This window comes from Arachis stenosperma, chromosome 10, assembly GCF_014773155.1.
Source record: "Arachis stenosperma cultivar V10309 chromosome 10, arast.V10309.gnm1.PFL2, whole genome shotgun sequence".
In the NCBI taxonomy this organism is placed as follows: Eukaryota; Viridiplantae; Streptophyta; class Magnoliopsida; order Fabales; family Fabaceae; genus Arachis; species Arachis stenosperma.
In genome coordinates, this window is record NC_080386.1 from 55,927,187 (window position 1) to 55,935,553 (window position 8,367).

Sequence of the window (8,367 nt, forward strand, 5' to 3'; positions counted from 1 at the left end):
GTTATTTTTTTAATATACAACGACTTTCTTAGTAACTAAGATAGATAAAGCGGATGTTCAGTTTAGAAGGTTTGTAGATTGTTATTTCTATTTGTTTCTGGATGGTTATCTAGTGTGTATGACAAATGGAATGTTATTATTCACGAGTTATAATGTGGATGTTCACCTCAATATATTACTGGACGGTTACTTTAAATGTGGATTACGAATGGCTAGTGATTAGTTACAGGATTTATAATGTGGATGTTCGCGTCATTAGTTGAGTGGATGGTTATTTCTAATTGGTTTTGGATGTTTATTTATAAAACTTAAGAGTTGTCTGTTATTAGGTACAACTAGTACAAGGCAGATGTTTGATTTTTTACTTGGATGGATGATTATTTTCTATTTGTGCCAGTATGATGTTTGCCTGTGGATTGCGAATTGTTTTTTTTTTTTTGGGTATTACGAATGGTGTGTTAGTAGTATATCGCGGATGGTCGGCTTACTAGGATAGAGTATGTTTATTTCTATAGGTTTCGGCTGTTTATTTATCAAACTTAAGAGTTGTTTGTTATTAGGTACAACTAGTTCGTCGCAGATGTTTGATTTATTACTTGAATGGATGGTTATCTTCTAATTGTGCCAGTTTGATGTTTGCCTGTGGATTGCGAATTGTTTTTTTTTTGTGTATTACAAGTGGTGTGTTAGTAGTATATCGCGGATGGTCGGCTTAGTAGGATAGAGTATGGTTATTTCTTGTGGTTTCGGGTGTTTATTCATAAAACTTAAGAGTTGTCTGTTATTAGGTACAACTAATATAGTTATTAACCTTTGTTGTTCCTTACTCTTAGCTTTTAGGAATCGTTAACTACATGCAACAAAACCAAATGTATTGCAATAGAAATAAACCATATAAATGGATTTTGCCATGATAATGTAGCAACCCTGTTATAATAAAACTCCAACCCATGGACACAAAAAAGAAGCTAAGAAGATTTGAGTGTATTGTTTGAAAACTAAGTACAACTATTGCATTCTCCTTTTCCGGGTCTTCCTCACAGGTAATTCTCCCAATCTTTCCATCAATGACCTTGTGCTTGGTGCTGTGAAGGGTGATTTCACCACCTTCTTCTTGTTTCTTTGACGGTCGCGGCGGCGAACACGTCCTTCTTTCTGCTCCAACAAAGATCGCACCAGCTGGATTGATTCATTATGGGTTTCCATGACAATATCTAACATCAGCTCAAATCTCATCGACAGAAGCATTTCCTGTGTAGTTTTTAAAAATACCAGCACGTTGTTTAATGTTTCAAATTAACATGACATGGTAAAAACAACCAAAGCATAGACCGACATGTTAACTTACATCATTCCATTCATCTATGTTACAATCTTCGTTTCAAATCTCCATGAATTTGATGGCATAGATACCGCAGTCCCACCTAGATAATCAAGTAAAGCCGATTCCATCAATAAAATGGTTATGCTAAACCCACTAACGAAATGATCATTTATTGGGTTTGTTAGTTTGAACTACTTACCCGTTTGGTTGCATGGGGGCTTTGGCATACGCACACACTGGACCATTTGGACTCCGGTCATACGTCGGGATGGCCACCCTAGCCATGTCTTCAATTAGACGTCCCTGAAAATCACTCAGCAATCTCTCTTTAGCATATGTTTTAAGCGGTTCATGTATTCATTAATAATGCTTAAAGAAGTGTTTGCTCTTACCGCATATGAATCTAGTTTCTTCCTTTCATCGTCAGGTGCCTCATCATGAAGACTATCGATTACCACAATCCTTTTCCTTGCCACCTCAAATGCATATAGCCACCAGTGTCCTTTTGAACACATCAGAATAAACCACTATCACAAAAATTCACGCGTCACAACATAGTCAAACATTAAACGTATGGTCTACCATCAAGCACAAATAGATCAAATTCCACACACGTGAAACAATCATATCAATCTACGGGCACCAATTGGCGATAGATCCCCCGTCCTAACTATGATGGATTCTATTCAACAGGAACTACTCAACAGGTCGATCAAGAAAAAAATCAAGAATCGTGTTACATATGCAACAAACACCTAGCAAACTATGCATACTAATTGGCACGAACAATTACAGTCTCGTCTAAATACGCTGTGTCATGAAACATGTTAAATACATCAATGTCTCACCCATTTTCTTTTTACTGCCTCCACTTTGTTAAAAAATCTGGAATCCTCTCCAAAGTTTGGGCCCAACCCCTCATACACCGCAACTGGCCCGTTACGGAATGATTTGAGGTTGTGCGGTTGCATGACTGTTTCCTGTTGTAGGAGGTTCAGTCAGTTATAAAGTGCATACAATAAGGTGTGAAAATACTATATTATTCATACCAATATGCCCGGACAGACACAGTAGAAATCGCGTTTTAATCTCTCAGACTGTGCATCATTGTATGCGTAACACATCCATTGAATGATCTGCGGTGCAAAAATTTAAAGCCATGACATAAAGTGTACGAAGAATGCAACAAGTGAAGCTAAAACATCGAGATTAAGCACTTACGTTGCTGTTAACCCAACCCCGTGCTTTCAATGTTAAGAGATCCTTCCTCAACAGCCGAAGATATGGTCTACCTTCGTAGGTTGCCAACATCTCATCTTCTTTGAGGGAAGAGTTCAGAATCCATTCTCGGACCGTGTCTTCCTTCTCCTCTCCTAACTTAACATCCTTAAGACTTGGATGTACTGCTGTGATGGGGGGGGTGTGAACCGTGGCTTCTCAAGCTGTGTCAAGCCCAGTGAAAAGCTAGGCCTTCCTAGACTCGGGGTCTCGCACTGTGACTTATTCGGCATCACGGTCTGTAGGGGTTCCATTTCTAACTGATTGCTTGATTCCTTCTGTTCAATTTTTACCAATATATCCTCGACTTCTGGACACCGCACGAAGCTCAAATCAAACTCTCTGCATCGAAGTCAACAAAATAAGGCAAGTCAATCATCACTCGGATGTAAGTCACATGTAAATCAAGATACATCCATTACATATCTACAACAGATGTAAACTGATAGAGCTTACCTGTCAAAATCATATTCAATTACTTGCTCTGTTACTGTGGAAGGTGTAATTGGATGAAATTGCGCCCCATCAAACTGTTCGGCATCCTGATTTAGGTGCTCACCTGTCAGGCTTGGGCTGTGATCAAATAAACGGCACTTTGGAATAACATGTTCCACGTGGTCGTTGTCATCGGAGTTAGAAACAACTTCAATCTTCTTCTTGCGTGTCTCGGCAGCACGTCCTGTATCGTTGCCGTTACCGAATTTGGGTCTGACGACGAGCAGCTTTCTGCGGGTGCCTATCTTGCTTTCCTGAATACGGTATATACACCAAATTACCATGCGTTTAGAAAGAAACAGCTATGTTATATACTCGCATATAAATCAATGACCACAACAGTAAATTCACTTCGTAAGAAACATCAATAGTAGATCGTAGTAATTAATTTATGATGCCAACACATGTAGACGCTAAGATGAACTCACCCCTGCTGGTTCTATTGGGCTTCCAGGCAGTTTTGATTCACATGTCCTTGATGATGTTTCAGCTGGTTTCTTATAGTCCATTTTTTTAACAGAAGCCGCTTTGCATTCCTGTGTACATTAAGCGACAAAGAAGACATACCAACTTTAATTAGTTTGACATACAAGTACACTGTTCTGGAACCTATAGAGCATCCAAATTCTATAGGAGCATGGTTCCATTTGTGCAATTACAAATAAACACCAGAAGTTATACTCTAATCTAAACGCCTATGACTTTAATGTTGCCCGTGCTTTAAATTGCATAATAAAAAATTACCTTCTGAGCCGCTTTACTCTTGCATTCTCTCTTTCCGATCTTTTTTTTAGTTGCATATTCTCCCCCCTTCTTTCTGGTTTGCAATTTTGGATCCTCTCGAAATTTGGCCCTCTTTCCGATGGGACCCTAAGATCAAAGGGTCAACTGAGTTTACGAAACGCTCGTCCAAAAGCCCAAGGAAGAAAACAATAAATGTCTTAGGTTGATTATATTGCAATAGAAAATATATCATCCAGCCTAGTACCTCATCAATTACATTGTTTGCCTTTTTCTCAAGTTCTGATGAAGTCCATGTAGTCAACCATGGCTCCGGTTCACGACAGCGCTCTAGTGGCCCATGCCTTAGCCGCTGAAAGTACAAGAGCTGGATGGAAAGATTGTACAGTTTGTTAGTTCATCATTAACGCAAGTGTGCTAAATAACTAAACGAACAATTAAACATACCATTAGGGCAAACATGCAGCCGCCACAGGTTTCAAGCTTCTTATTTTGGTGTGTTTCAATCGCCTTCCCTAGCCACTTGAATGTCTTCTGTGCCCAGTTAAATTTGCTTGGATCTGAGACATCCAAAATTGGAGGAATGTGCCATGGGGAAATTGTTTGTTGGCTGGTTGGACAGAGGAACGTCTTTAAGACCACCAATATGAAGTACCTTCTAAAATTAATCCTATCCGCTTCTGTTTCCATAGGACAGGCATAAACAAAGTCGCGCAGCTGAGTGGTTGTCTTCTTTTTAAATTGCTCTTTGATTTCCCGGTGAGCCGGATTTTTTTTTTGTATTTTCGGAATGTCAACCCCTACATTTCATATTGAAACAACCAATTAGAATAAATTTAACCATACCTTACAGCAAAACCCACAGTAAAATATATCACAACAACTTCACGATTTAAAATAAGGAGCTGACCGTTGGAGGGTATCCCTAACGCCCTTCCTATTAACTCAGAACTAACTGGAATGTCGCCGACATCCACTATAAGTGTGTCTGTCTCCACATCATAAGCCCTTGCCAGTTGAATCATTATCGTCTGCTTGACTGCCCAGCGAGGAATCTGCTTCACAAAGCCAAACCCAATAGCATCTATCTCAGCTAGCTTCGCATTGGCATTCATTTCTTGCAAATGGATTATCATCCCGTTGATGTAGCATGGAGAACATCGCGTCTCCACTAATTTCTGTTAAGCAACACAATACAAATTACTAGAAATAACAAGAATCAAACATTTGCTAACACAAACTACTGCTTACCTTTTTCCCCATTAAAATGGTGTTAAGCAGGTGAAAATCAAAGAAAGTTCTTGCCTGTCAGGAAACATTCAACCATAAGTCTTGATACAAAACACACATTATCATTTAACTATAATTGAATAAAAAGATAACCAAAAAAAAAAAAGCAATCACTGGGAGCCCAACAAAACGTCCTGCGAACTTCAAGTAAACAGCAAATAGTCTGACATTGGTCATAACATGCTCATATAAAATGATGACTTACAAATTTGGCCTTCTGATTACAACATGAACCCACCCAATTCCTGATAACAATTACTTGTTTTCATAAACACTGTAATTTATTAACAGAAAACAAATCCTTCAAAACTGCTACAGGTCAACTAAAAAATGTAAATTGTTTCACCTTCATATATTATAATAGATCCGAAACTTATTCAATCTTTTTCTGCATCAATCTTTTCGTAAAAATTTTACATCCGTGACTTATTCATATTAAAGGTCAATGAAATGAACCCCGAAAGATATAAAGAAAAGAATACTAAAATATCAAGCACAGGCTCCCTCAAATTTCACACATGTTTGCTTTAATCCAAGGAGCCATCCTTTCTTACAAAATTGAACACCCTTCATTTATAGAAATTAACGATCAATAAATTGAACCGGAAATAGACAATTAAAACAAAACTAAAATATCATGCATGGCTCCAACGAATTTCAAACATGTTTGCCTTAATCCAAGGATCCATTAACCATCTGATATTACTACCCATGCTATAATTTAAAAAAGAAACATATCAAAATCACGGGCATCACACCCCACAGTCGTGTGAAGTAATAGTAAATAGCAATTTTCGGAAAAAAATATAAATAAATGTTAAACAAGGTCCTTGGAAGCATACTTATTAAATTTGAAGTTCTAATTATGTAAGTCACCATAACAACACCTAATATTGATTGCAATGGTTATCAAATATGCTGCTCAACATGTAAATAGAGTCTTTGCACGGTTAGACTCAACGCCAATATTACTTTCACTTACTTCCATTTCAATCGAATGGCTCAAATGCAAGTGGACATGTGAGGATTGGGTAAAAAACACTCTTATCTAACACTAGAACGTTCTCAACAAATCCAAAATTATACTTTAAATCTTTTCTTAAAACAAACCAACAGGATTCCAATTCAAGCCTATTTTTTCTATATCAAATTTTCATAATCATAGCATTTAACAGTTTTTAAAATTTGACAGCCTCATAGGTTAGGTTTTCGAATGAAACAAAAAAAATTATAACTTTGTCAACCAACTTGCAAACACCTGGAAATAATTTTCAACCTTACGTTAATGAATAAAACGTGAATCAAAACGTAGTGAGAGTACATAGGCAGAAAGAGTTCAAAGGCCTAACACCCACAGTCATGTGCAGTGAGAGTACATAGGCAGTTTTAAAAAAAAAAAATTAAAGTTACACATGGTCCTTGCAAGCGTAGCTCCTTACAAAATTGAACTTCTAAGTACCTAAATCACCAAAAAAAGTCCTAATATAAACAGCGTAGACAACGAATAGAAAACCACAATATCAAGCATGGCTCCAATGAATTTCAAACATGTTTGCTTTACTCCAAGGATCCATTAACCATATGATGTTACTATCCATGCTATAATTTAAAAAAGTAACAAATCAGAATCAACAGCATAACACTCCACGGTTATGTACAGCAAGAGTACATATCAATTTTCTAAAAAAAAATTAATGTTCAAAAAATTCCAAGATAGCATACTTTTTGCTAATACTTAAACATTGTCAATAGATCCAAAATTATACTTTCAATTTCTCCTTAAAATAAACCAACATGATTCCAATTCAAGCCTGTCTCTTCTAAATCAATATTTCATAATCAGAATACTTGACAGTTTCTAAATTATGACAGCATCTTAGGTAAGGTTTTGGAATGAAAAAAAAGGATTTTATCCTTGTCAACCAAATTGCAAAGACCTAGGAAAAATTTTCAACCATCCTTTGCACGAATAAAATAAAAATTAAAATGTAGCGAGAGTACATAAGCAGTACGAGTACAACGGCATAACACCCACAGTCGTGTGCAGTAAGAGTACATACGAATTTTTTAAAAAAATCAACTTAAATATAATTAAAAAAAAACATATCAAACTTCACGATCATAACACCCCACATTCATCTGGAATAAGAGTACATACATGTAAATATAGTGTTTGCACAATTAGATTCAACGCCCAAAAGTACTTTTACTAATCTCCATTCCAATCAAATGGATCAAAATGCAAGTGAACATGTGAGGATGAAGTAAAATACACTTTTAGCTAATAATAGAAAAAAGCTAATTTATCCCAACTTATATTTACAATTTTTTCGTGGAAAAAAACCAACAGGATTCCAACTCAGGCCTATTTCTTCTTTGTCAAATATTCATAATAAGTGTATTTAACAGTTTGTAAATTTTGACAGCCACTTAGTATAGGTTTTGGCATGAAAAACAAATTTTCAAACATCATCAACCATGAAACAACAACTGTGAAAATTTTTAACCATACGTTAACGAGTAAAATGACCATCCTTTCTAGATTCATTAAACAACTCACAAAGCAACATATTCATATCACGTGCCTCAGACGAATTGTTGACTTACAAATAACCAGACGCAAAACAAAGCCAATTACAGTTACTCGTTAAAATACAAGACGCAGAAACCAGGACGCTCATAAACATGTACGTATCATTATTCCTTCCCACTACATTACGTTCAGAAGCAAAAGGATAAGTCTAACAGACCCAGGAATTTCAAACAGCAACAAAACCCTTCTAGGCAGCCAGAACATAAAAGTTACTATGAACATCTAAACATGCAATATACGGTTATCGATTCTCTGACCTTCAAATCTGGGAAAATAAAAAACACACCCCTCGGCTTCTCTTGTTGCACCCGGTAATGACTCCAACCAAGGCGAACATGCAACGGCTACAACCTAGGGAGACTGCGTTTAAAGGCCAACGCCGGGGTCTCTGGGCGACCTCCACTCGACGGGGCCAGGGATTTTCCACTGCTGCTGGTGGTCTTCGCAGTGGAGGCACTGGCGGATGTTCGGTCAGCGACTGGTAGGATGAACTACGGTAGCAGCAAAAGCGGAGCGGCTAATGGGGTTCGTCAATTGCGTTTGAAATAGCGGGGAGGGAAGGCTAACGTTTCCTTCTCTGAAGGGTGTTCGAAAGTTAGGGAAGGGGAAAGGTTTTGACTGTTGGGTCAAAGAAAGGGGGAGTGGA